The following is a 12706-nucleotide window of genomic DNA, read 5'->3' as shown; positions in this document are numbered from 1 at the left end:
GTTACGTAGGGGCATCACTGCATTGGTGGGTCAGGTGGTCTGGTGTTGTGTGGATATTGCGTGTAAACGGTGACAGGTGATGTATTTGCAATGAGCATCACTTGCACAGCATTACTTGGTGTTTTCTCTTTGATGCAGTTTGAAAAAAGTTTGAGAACGCTAAGCGAAACGCGGCAAAAACGTACAAACCAAAAAAAAAGATACTAAATTATAAGATGACAAAAATATATTAGGATTGGTGGTAAGTTAAAATTCTGGTTTAGTTAGCAAATTCATTAAAGTTAAATTCAATATTTTTATTATTTACAACTACTTACAACCCTTTAATCTTATAACTACAGTCATATGTCTTAATATGTCTTCATATGTCATACAAGCTTAATACGCTCTGAGACTAACCTCTTATGTCAATTTACTTTCATACTAATTCCTATACAAAATATATAAGTATAATTTAATACATTAGCATACTGTAAAAAATCCTGTAAAATCTGCAAAAAAAAACTTCCACTTACAACGTCCAGTTCTGCTGACAGGCATTTATCCAATCAACTACCCTGTCCAAATTGCTATACCATAGAATAAATTGGGTGCATACCTACATGTAGAATACACGCAAAATTGTTTAATGCTTTACATTCAACAATAAAACTGAAAATACGCAAAGCGTACCAAAAAAAATCGGGGCCATATGTGAAGAGAGATTGTTAAAATCACATGTGTAACAAAACTACTGCAATCAATTTAAAGCTGTCACAAGCACAGCAACTCGTACAGTATAAATCACACAGAGATATATACACAAAAGGCAGTAAATTAAACACCTTCATTTCAAAGTTAAAATGGTAAGTCTTGTATATATAGATTAAAACTATATTTTCATCGCTAAAATATTTCCATTGCTCCGGCAACACTGTGAATTTACTTGGTCATTAAATTTTAGAATTAGGTTAACAAAAATTGAAATGCAAACATTTAAATAAGCAAACTGACTGATTATTTCCCATTTATTCTTGATGGTAATCCACTAACAATTTTACAAAATGAACACTGCATATCAATCACTTAGTGATGCTGTTTAAACAGGTCGTGCTTTTTGTGGGATTGGAATATATCATAGAACGCTCTGCTTTAGAGACAACGAGCTTAAAAGAAATTTATTAACTCAGGAATCATTGTTTAAAACAACTCAGATTCAAAACCTGGTTTATGTTGCTTCTAATACCTTCACTTCTTTTGTTGGTAAAGACAAACTAACTAGATTTGAAGTAAAAAACAGATATTTGTGGCGGTTCAAGTGAATTCATATAGTAATTTAAACAGTAGCTTTGCGTTACAAAAGCAGGGATCAAAGGTGATTATAAAACTAGAGTTGTGTTTTTTTTGGAAAAGGGCTGACAACTACGTCCTACTTTTTAGTGGAGGAGCCGTCATTTGCTATCCTAAATGTCAGTAACCATAATACTATGAATCATTTAGTTGTGAGCCTTGCTTTTAAAGATGCTTAAAATAATTTTCAGTCAAGCAGAGGAGTAAATCTGAGAGCGTATAAAAAGGACCCTGAAGGAGCCCTTGCAGAAGTCAGCAATGAGACAGCAGCTGTCAGTGCGATAGACTGCACTATTCAGTGTATGTCTGTCCTTGAAGATAACTGCTACTCTCTTGAGTTTGATAAACAGACCAAAGTTTGTAAAATGTCTCAACTTCCGGCAGTTGAAAATAATGGAACTACAATGTAGGAGCTGTTCATCTTTTGTTTATAGTGGTAGGTAGAATATTCAAACATTGTTGAGTTTTGTTTTATCCAGAAATAAATTTGCACTCTCAAACAACAATAAGGAGTAATATATAATAAAATATAAACACAATACAGAACAAATATAAGTAATTTTGTTTTATTCATTATTGAACAGCTTGTACGGTATATAGGAAATGATTTAAAAAAAAGAGCAGCAAAAGTTGAAGATAGCCTGAACGACATGTGAATTACTCTATTATGCAATGATTGTTTCTGTTGATGAAAATGAACACACGCACACACGCACACACACATGTGAATTAATCTATTTCATGTAATATAATGTATTGTATGTGGTGCACTCTATTAAATTTAAATTAGTTTATTACATTTTGATTATGCTATTTAATACCATTTAAATAAGTGAATATAATTGAGAGAACCAGGAGAAACCAAACCACTTTCTGTTTTCAAATAATTTTTTGATTTGATGTGACCAACTTAGTTTTCATGTTGTCGGCTTAGTTGTCAGAGTTCTGCTCAAATAAATATGCATTAAAACCATAAGTTTTTAATTATATTTTTATTGCTAAAAGACTCTGTTGTAAATCATTAACTGTAAGTCTATCAACAGTTTCCTCGTAAAAATGGCTTTTAATTTAACAATGTTTTTTGTCCTAGCCATGGTAGTCTTTTGGCAAGTCTACTTTTTTGTCTGTCATCTGCATCAAATGATGAGGTTGCAATCAACCAATTAATGTTCTATTTTCTGCAGAGAAACTGTTATACTTTCAGATAACCACAGTACTAAATCAGTTAGAATATTTTAGCTTTTTATCTTTGAATGGAGCAAAACAAAATGCTGTGTAAGTTGAATGTAGTATAAGTAGTTCTTGCAACTACCATTAAAGATTTGCGGCAAATTGTGGTATCTACGAAAAATCACCCAACAAGTGGAGTCAAGGCCTGGAGGTTGCTTATGGCAGTGACTGCAACTAATTTCACCTTCACATGAATAAAAGTATTAAATGTTTTATATTGTCATGTTAAATAAACTATTTTGATTATCCCTGAACCAGAACAGTTTATTCTGTGTGTTTAAAACGACCTTAACCTTTTGCATCATGAGCAGCTTATAGAAATAAATTTGGCATACCCAAAATTTTTTAAAACCATTTGGGCTCATGCGCAGGGGTTTATTGTCTTTGCAGCAAAGTTGTTTTTGTTGTGGTCATTGAGACCTACAAGAGCTGGTAATTTGGAAGATGCTAGAGAAAGCTGTAATCAGTCTTAACAAGTGGATATATTTCAAGCACCGGGTAATTTTACATAGATATGTCCTGTTATGCATCTCTAGATATTGATGAATGTCAAGAAGATAATGGAGGGTGTGGCTATGCACGTTGTGTAAACAGCGGAGGGAGTTTCTTCTGTGACTGTGGTAACCTAAGTTTAGCCGGCATGATGGAGTTAGTACAGACATACAGGAGTATGTATTTAACTAAACAATCTACTTACTGCTAAGGGTTGAGTTTTCAGCCTAGCTTGTGGTACATCATTCTATTAGGTGATTGTATAAAAGTCAGCATACAATATTTCTACTAGCATTCGTTACAGTGGAGTAGTAGCAACAAAAGCTAACATGTGATGTGCCAACTGTCTACAGCAATTACTCCAAAACTGATAATTTTATTGAAAACATTTAAAGTATGTGATGATATTTGTAGCAAGCTCAAGTATATACTCAAAAAAAATTTACTATTCTAGAATCTGAGAACTTGAAAGATTAGATTTTTCAAAGATCCTTATTTGCAAAAAATCTGCTGTTTTTAAAGCTTTTCTTTTAAAAAAAATCAAATCGAAAAACTAAAGTTTTGCTTTGGAGCATTTTTATGCAGATTAAAGAAACACTAACTTACAGCCATAAAAGTTTAAATTATTTTAAGCCCAAAACTCTTGATTCATTTCTCCAATGGAGGCATTTTTGGAGATATGCGGTACATACATATCAGGCTATCTCTTGTTGTCACTGTTGGTCTACAAGTGTTAAATAGTTATACAACTGTAGTTATTCCTTTGCATTTGAAGATACATAAAAAATTATGTTATCTACTTTTTGTGTACAGGTGATGTTACTGCCTCCATCTCATCTCAATATTATGGAAATAATGATCATGGACCTAACACTGCAATTGATGGCAACAAAGACAGCAGCTGGGGCAACCTCGCTGTATCTCTGTGGGAGCATTCTCCATGGATACAACTTGACTTTACCATTGCTCACTGCATTCACTCTGTAAAGATTTATGATCAAGCTATGAATTATAAGACGGGTAAATATAATTCAGCTCTCGTGTAACTATAATTGAGCTTTCAGGAAGCTATAGAAACAGACTAGAGATATCGACCTAGATAGATTTTTCTAACATTTATCTGGTCAATTTATTTCATCAGCCGAAAACATTTTTCTGACATGATATGTGTAAACAGTCCAAAGCGATAGTTGCCTTTGCACCAACCATGTTTTTAGCACATGGTTCTTTCGTTCTAAAACTTGTTGTGATAGTTTATTTTGAGTCAATACTATAATTACAATGTAATTTATGTGGTTGTAGTGCAAACCAATACATATGGTGTACTTTTTTGATTATAAATGAAACTTCTAGTTAAAATGAAAAGCTGCAAGTCTGCTAGAAAATGGCTATTTAACGCCTTTGTAAAAGAACTTATGGTTCAGATTGAACAACCTACAAAGTATTCACTACTCATTATTAACAAAAGAAATCCTTAAAAATCTGATATTGAAGTAATTTAGACAACGTTTACCATTATCTCATTTTAATGGAAATAAAATATTTGTGGTAATTTAATGTTGAAATAGTTGTAGGGAGAAATAATCTTAATTGAAAAAAGTTATTAGATCTTTCGAAATTCTGAATTTATAAATGCATTTTCTTGTTGTTTATATTGGTTCCTAGAGATACAGGACAAAAAGATAAACAAAAAAATGTGATGTGTTTTATGTTTCAAATTTGTTTTTTGAATTGTATAGTATGATTGTATCTAACCAAAAGATTTTTGATGACAACTTGGTTTTAACCCTCGAAATACACGTTTCAGGCATTTCAAACACACAATCAACAATATTATTGAGATCAATTGTTTTATGTTGATACAATTGTCTGGCTTGTAGGGTTTAAACTAAAAAATTGTTTATTTAGTTTAAACTAAACTAAATAACTTACAGCTAAACCTACATACAAAAGTGCACTTGCTATAAAATCTTTCTACCTGATGAACACGGTTATTATTAATAATGAAACTAAAGTCAGAGGAAGATATAAAAAATGAGTGATAACTAAATTCATAAAAGAGTAAAAAAGCCAGTTTTTATTGTTGCTGTACTTTTGTCACTTTTAGAAAGAAAGATTTTTATGATCACCTACAGGTACTAAGCTAATATATATGATAGGCTTTTAAACTGAATCACTTAGACTATTGAGCATTGTATACTAGTTTCAATTAATTTTTTTTTTTTTAATATTTTCAATTTCAAAGGAATAGTTTCATTGAAAATCCATTAGGGTTAAAATTAATTAGTTGCTCACATTTCTGCTACATGGCAAAACGTATGTAGGTCCTAAAAATAAAATACAGCAGAGGGGTTAGGTTTACATGCTAAAAGTACCTCTAACTGGTTTGAACTTAATAAAAAGTATTTGGCTTAAACTTTTGGCAAATCTAAAAAGTTGAATCTTTTGCTAGTGCAAACATGATGCTATTACGTAAACGTAATGCTAATGCAAATGTTAATGCAAACGTAATGCTTATTTGTTACTTGAATGCAACTTAATTCAAAATGAGAGAAATTAAGCGATTTAAGACTGAAGTTAGTTAGTCAAAGTAGTCTATAATTTAGACATTGTTTTAAAAACAGTTTTAAAAATTATTTAAATATTCTATCGGGATCATTTTCTCAATTTTGACTTACTCGTTGTTTTGAGATCCCTACAAGCAATATGTTACATAATCATCAAAGCTTTTAAATTAACCTAATTGTTTTGTTTTGAGATGCAAAATGACAGAATTAAATGTATATAAACAGTTGCACTAAAGATATTAAAGGGAAGTATCTAATTCCTAAGAGAATGGTAGTTGTCTTCTCTGTTGAAATATATTGTAAACAGATGGCTGAGAGATGGACTTGTTATATAAAAGTACAAAATATACTCAAACAGCTACAATATTGGTTGAAAACTTCTTAATTGAACAATAAAACAACTTTCTGTTGAATGAAGCTACCCTCATGAATCAGCATAGTCAACAGTCTAGTGACATGCAATGGTTATATACTCTGGTGATGCAGTTTAACTATGTCAAAATTATTTGAAGAGTCAACAACTCTTTCAACCGTTGACAACTCTTCCAACCATTAAATTAATGCAGTTGTACATGTATGTTAACTAGCGTTTTCATAATCTCATAACAATTTGACAAAATTTACTTTTAATTCTGTAGATGATGACCTTGCCAATGTTAGAGTTACAATTGGAGAAACAGAGAGTGACTTGACTGAGGAAGGTGACAAGCACTTGTGCGCTTACAATGAAGGTCAGCCTCCAAGCGATGAGTTCACTATGAACTGCACACAAAGACTCTTCGGGAGATTTGTACGAGTGACTGCTGTCGGCATCAATGCTCAGTTGAGGCTGCGGGAGCTACAGGTGTTTGGCTGATAATAGCTCATAGGCTATAACTAATATTGCTGCTGTAACTGCAGCATTATTGTTCAACTGCAGCACCTAACTGTCAGAACAAGCTTTAGTTCAAGCTTCAGTTAATACCTGGTCAAATGATTGCATGTTTCAACAGAATGAACTTATGAACTATCGGTACATAATTTGCATTATATATTTATCTGACTACAGTAAGTCTACCAGTAGCAAAGCCATATCTTGAGCCAAAAAAACATGAGCTAAATTTCAACGATACTAACTGGTATAATGAGTTTGGAGAGAAAGTTTTAAAGTAACAACTTTCATAATTCGAGATTCACATAATAAAATATTTAAGAGTCAAATAATAAAAAAATTCAATAATAAGATATTAAAAAACTTGTTGTTGGTATTAAGCAATTAAAACTAGGTATGTTGTAGCTTACTGTTAACAGTATTATTAGTCTGCCTAAGTACTCTTCTGCTGACCCATCTCATGTTTCCTGTTTCTGATTTGCCATTTTTTATGAGCAAAGGTTTTTCATCTTATCAGAGTTAGTTACGTTTATAAGATGATTTTTTGAAATTTTGGCTGCAACAATTATGTATTATGTAAAATCCATGTTGCACAATCATTTTAATATGTAAATTTATTGTAACACCGTAGGTGGAGGCAAGCTTGTTGCTTATGTTTTTTTAAAAACCTTTCTTAGGAGTATAAATATACTTTATAGCTTTGAAGACTAGGTTTCTCTATAGCGATTGCATAGTGACACAACTCTGAATGGTGCTGCAATGCCACCATGAAAACAGCCTTGTTGCTCTCATTATGTTGTGATTCAGTGTCGCTGTTTGAACATGAGACTTTATGCGGTGATCTACCTTTGCACCAAAGAAATAGTTTAGTAATGAATGGTGTCACGCTTGTATGGTTGCAAGGGTCTTCCTTTGCTGTTACTTCATAATTGACAGGACTACACATAAGGCTTCATACAACCATCACTCCAATATAGTGCTTAATGAGTATATGATGTGCATCTTGGCCCGGGGTCGTGGTTCAGCACTTGCACATTCAGGTGTCACTATGCTTGTATCGAATTATAATAATCCTTCACAGTTCAACAAAATACTTAGTAATAAATATTTGTACGAAATATTGATTTTTCAAATTTTGCTCTCTTAATCTCCATTTCTATTTGTTTATATCAACGGAAAGTCTGGTCTATTTCGATGTGATGCCAATCAGTCAGAATAATAAATGAGAAGGTTTGCAAGTTCCAATTGCAGGTTTACATTAAATCAACTTCTAGTTAAGTTTGTCATGTTGTTAACTGCATTGCCTTGGGCCTTTAGTATTAAAAAAACATAATTTTTGATTTGCACTGTTGATAGCAGATAGCCAAGAAATCATTCACTTCGCAGAACTTCTGATGTCTTAAATTTTGTGGTTTTTTGATTTTATAAATATTTGACTTTATACTAAACAAGGTTTGTGTCAATTACTATAAATTAATTTCTTACCTACTACTGTTATTGAGGCTCAGCATAGTTTGCCATGTGGAAAACTACAAAATAAAGTATACTTTTACCTTGACATACTAGTGCAAGAGCAAATTTTGGCTTTGAAATAGGAGAGAAATTTGAAATATTAGTGTGTTCATAATGCAAGACGTTGAATTTGACCTGTCCACTAACAATCATTGGTTCTTCAATGAATCAGTTTGAGAAAGCTTCAGAAAGATTCGCTAAACATTATAGCAAAATCGAAAAAAAGCCAAAAAGCGCCCAGCCAAAAAGGCTAAAATAAAAATTGAAAACGAAGACGCAATTAGAGCTAAGTTTGGTGAAAGAATAAAACTTAGCTTTATGCGTTTGTTCAGTGAGTTTAATTAAACTTAATCAAATTCAAATTTTATCTTGCGTCACAAAAGTCATATGTGTCAAATGTGTCACTGTCCAAGTCATTTTTACACTGCCGTTGACCACTACGTCTGTCTCGGTATAAACTCCATCCAGTAGTGTACATAGTAATGTTATATTTTATTGCAGATCATAACCACTAATAAGCAAATGTTATTTTAAGAGAGTAAGTACTGAATTACAACAACTGAAATCATGGTTTCCGTTGCAAAATCTTGTTTTAAAGAGATTTTTGTCATAAGATAGGAATGAATTACTTTGTATTTACTAATTTTATATACAAAATAGTGCTTTAATGTGCAAGTGAATTTAAGCTCTCAGAATGAATTAAGCTCGTACGTTGAGATATAGCTATGAACATTAGTTTAGACTCAATTGGTCATTATTTCTACAATAAAAAAATACCAAAATAAGTACAAGCGGCTGAAAAATCTCTTGTAAATTACAATCACTTATTAAGCTTAGTTTAGCAGTATTATGTTTCGGTACTCAGATCATAATCTATCAGGGGAATGTAGCCAGAACTTAAGCAGTCTAGCTTCATTTAATTATAAAAGTTGGCCCAATCTTGCCTGTGCAATTTTTTGCCTAAAATAATAAATCAATAAATTTAATAAATTAATAAATTTTTAATAAATTGAAAACCAGCAAATAAATGTAGAACATGTGAATTAAACCAAGGATAAATTTAGTTTTCATCAGTCTACAAGGTTATATTGGTAATTAATTAATGGGAAAGATATAAAAATACCTAAACATCCTTCCATATGTGGTGAAAGTATGTTAGTAAGAATACATAGTCAGCCTATCAAACGAAAGCAATAAATATCAACTTTTTACCAGTCACTAATTTCTTTTTTAGAGTTTTCCTCTCAATATGTTTCTTAAATTTTTTAGGCAAGTTTCAATATTACCCTTCTTAAATTAAATGTAGAGCATGTAAATTACATCAATGATAAAGTTAGTTGTCATCAGTCTACAAGGTTACATTTGTAATTGGTTAATGAAGAAGACAAAGAAATTCTAATGTATCCTTCTATATCTGGTTGAAGTATGTTAGTAGTAAGTCATAGTCAGCTGTAGATCAAACAAAAGTCATAAATACATGAAGTACAATATATCTGCATGTGTATATATGTATACATATTTTAAGGAGCTTTTTATCAGTCATGAAATTATTATTCTAGATTAGTTATCTCAATATTTTTAATCATATTGATAAGGCAAGTCTAAATATTACTTTTTCTACATTAACTGTAACAATAAAGAACGCCTCACATTGTAGGGACACTGTGCTCATCTATGGGCCTGACACTTTTGGTTTATTTTTGTATGAAGCAGTCAATTTTAATGCTCTTTGTGTTTCTTCACATAGATGGAAACACAGAGGTTGTAACACCGTAGGTTGAGGCAAGCTTGTTGCTTATGCATTTTTAAAAACCTCTCCTAATATTCTAAATATACTTTATAGCTTTGAATACTAGGTTTCTCTATAGCGATAGCATAGTGACACAACTCTGGATGGTGCTGCACAATGCCACCATGAAAACAGCCTTGTTGCTCTCATTATGTTGTGATTCAGTGTCACTGTTTGAACATGAAACTCTATGCGATGATCTACCTTTGCACCACAGAAATAGTCTTAGTAACGAATGGTGTCACGTTTGTATGGTTGCATGGGTCTTCCTTTTCTGTTACTTCATAATTGACAGGACTTCACGTAAGGCTTCATACAACCATCACTCCAATATAGTGCTTTATGAATATATGATGTGCATCTTGGCCCGGGGTCGTGGTTCAGCACTGGCACATTCAGGTGTCACTATGCTTGTATTGAACCATAATAATCCTTCACAGTTCAACAAAAAACCTAGTAATAAACATTTGTACAAAATATTGATTTTTCAAACTTTGGTCTCTTAATCTCCATTTGTATTTGTTTATATCAACGGAAAGTCTGGTCTATTTCGATGTGACGCCAATCAGTCAGAATAACAAATGAGAAGGTTTGCAAGTTCCAATTGCAGGTTTACATTAAATCAACCTCTAGTTAAGTTTCTCATGTTGTTAACTGCATTGCCTTGGGCCTTTTGTATTAAAATAACATAATTTTTGATATGCAGTGTTGATAGCAGACAGCCAAGAAATCATTCACTTCGCAGAACTTCTGATGTCTTTAATTTTGTGTCTTTTTTATTTTATAAATATTTGACTTTATACTGAACAAGGTTTGTGCCAATTACTATAAATTAATTTCTTACCTACTACTGTTATTGAGGCTCAGCATAGTTTGCCAATGTGAAAAACTACAAAATAAAGTATACTTTTACCTTGACATATTAATGTAAGAGCAAATTTTGGTTTTGAGATAGGAGAGAAGTTTGAAATATTAGCGTTTTCATAATGCAAGAAGTTGAATTTGACACGTCCACTAGCGATCGTCGGTTCTTCAATGAATCAGTTTGAGAAAGCTTCAGAAAGATCAGCTAAACATTATAGAAAAGCGACAAAAGCCAAAAAGCACTCAGCTAAAAAGGCTAAAATAAAAATTGAAAACGAAAACACAATTAAAGCTAAGTTTGGTGAAAGATTAAAACTTAACTTCAAGCGTTTTTGCAGTGAGTTTCATTGAATTAAATCAAATTCAAATTTTATTTTGTGTCACAAAAGTCTTATGTGTCAAATGTGTCACTGTCCATGTCATCTTTACACTGCCGTTAGCCACTACGTCTGTCTTAGTATAAAATCCATCCAGTAGTGTACATAGTAATATAACCATTTAATGCAGATCATAACCACTAAATAAGCAAATGTTATTTTAAAAGTGTAAGTACTGAATTACAACAACTGAAATCATGGTTTCCGTTGCAAAATCTTGTTTTAAGGTGATATTTGTCATAAGATAGAAATGAACTATTTTGTATTTACCAATTTTATATACAAAATAGTGCCTTAATATATGAGTAAATTCAAGCTCGGTTCAAGAACAAATTAAGCTTGTACGTTGAGATATAACGATGAACATTAGTTGAGACTCGTTTGGTCATTATTTCTACAACTACAAATTCCACTGTCATACAGCCCACGACCAAAGTGATAATGGAAAAATAAAAAAGGATACTCTTGGTTGTTGAAAAAGTAGTTCTCAGCAGGAATTGACAAAGTATACTGTAAATGAGACTTGTTTGAAATATAAATGTTCTAGAAATAGCTTGAAAAGCATGATTTAATACAATAATAAATTGCACCTAATCACACAAGCAGTCACACCTAATCTACTGCTATCTCAAACCTGTTTTACAACAATAAAAAAATATTAATTTAAGCTGTAGGCCTAACCTACTGTAGTGTATGTATTTTACCAACAAAGATAAGGAAACATGTTTATTATAACTCTGAAATGCAAAAGTAGAAGTAAAATGGCAAGCTACTGTGTACTGTACACAGTTTGAAAGTTGGTTACGTAGAATGTAGAATAGTTTTGATAGCGATTTTTAACAAAAAGCAAGTATTAGCCAGCCAATATTAGTAAGCCAATATTAGAAGTAAAATGCAATGATATTATTAGAATAACCAATGTTATTAATATAGTAATAGTATAAACCCAATGCACAACTTTGTTTACATTTCAAAACATCATAGCTAACAATATCAAGAAGTGATATTTATCATGATTTTTAGAAAATATATTTAAAAAAGTGTTTGGTCATGACAAACAGCAATAATGAAAAGAAAGAATTATATGTTTATTTCTCTCCCGCTACAATAGGAGAAGTGCAATATTAAAAGTAAAATGCACTGATATTATTAGAATAACCAATATTATTAATATAGTAATACAGTAATAATAGAAAACCAATCAACAATTTTGTTTACATTCAAAAACGTCATAGCTAACAATATCAAGAAGTATCAAAAAGAATATCCTAACTTAGTAATATTAATACAGTAATAATAGAAAACCAATGCACAATTTTGCAACGATCTTTAACATAAAGCAAGTATGAGCGTTCACGCGTCTGAAAGTTTTCTGCAATCTGGAGCAAAATAAAAAAGGTTCTCGTCATAAAGGGGCGTTGTAGTTTAGCCCTAACTTGTACATAAGTTGTAAAGAATTTTGGCTAACGTATTAAATAATGAAGCCTTCGGTGATTAGACAAAAACATAAGCTGATAAACTGTGTACCACAATTTCGTACCTATAAATCGGTCAACGCCTCAAACGGTCTACGTTTATTACAGAAACATTCGAATAAATTCGATTACAAGTAAATAATGCCATAGACTGGTGAAATGTGCACGTTGTTTATTCGCGAAATGCGCACGACTTGATC

The sequence above is a fragment of the Watersipora subatra genome, chromosome 6, assembly GCF_963576615.1.
Source record: "Watersipora subatra chromosome 6, tzWatSuba1.1, whole genome shotgun sequence".
Classification (NCBI taxonomy): domain Eukaryota; kingdom Metazoa; phylum Bryozoa; class Gymnolaemata; order Cheilostomatida; family Watersiporidae; genus Watersipora; species Watersipora subatra.
The sequence above is the reverse complement of the archived record's forward strand: the minus strand, read 5'-3'. Positions refer to the sequence as shown.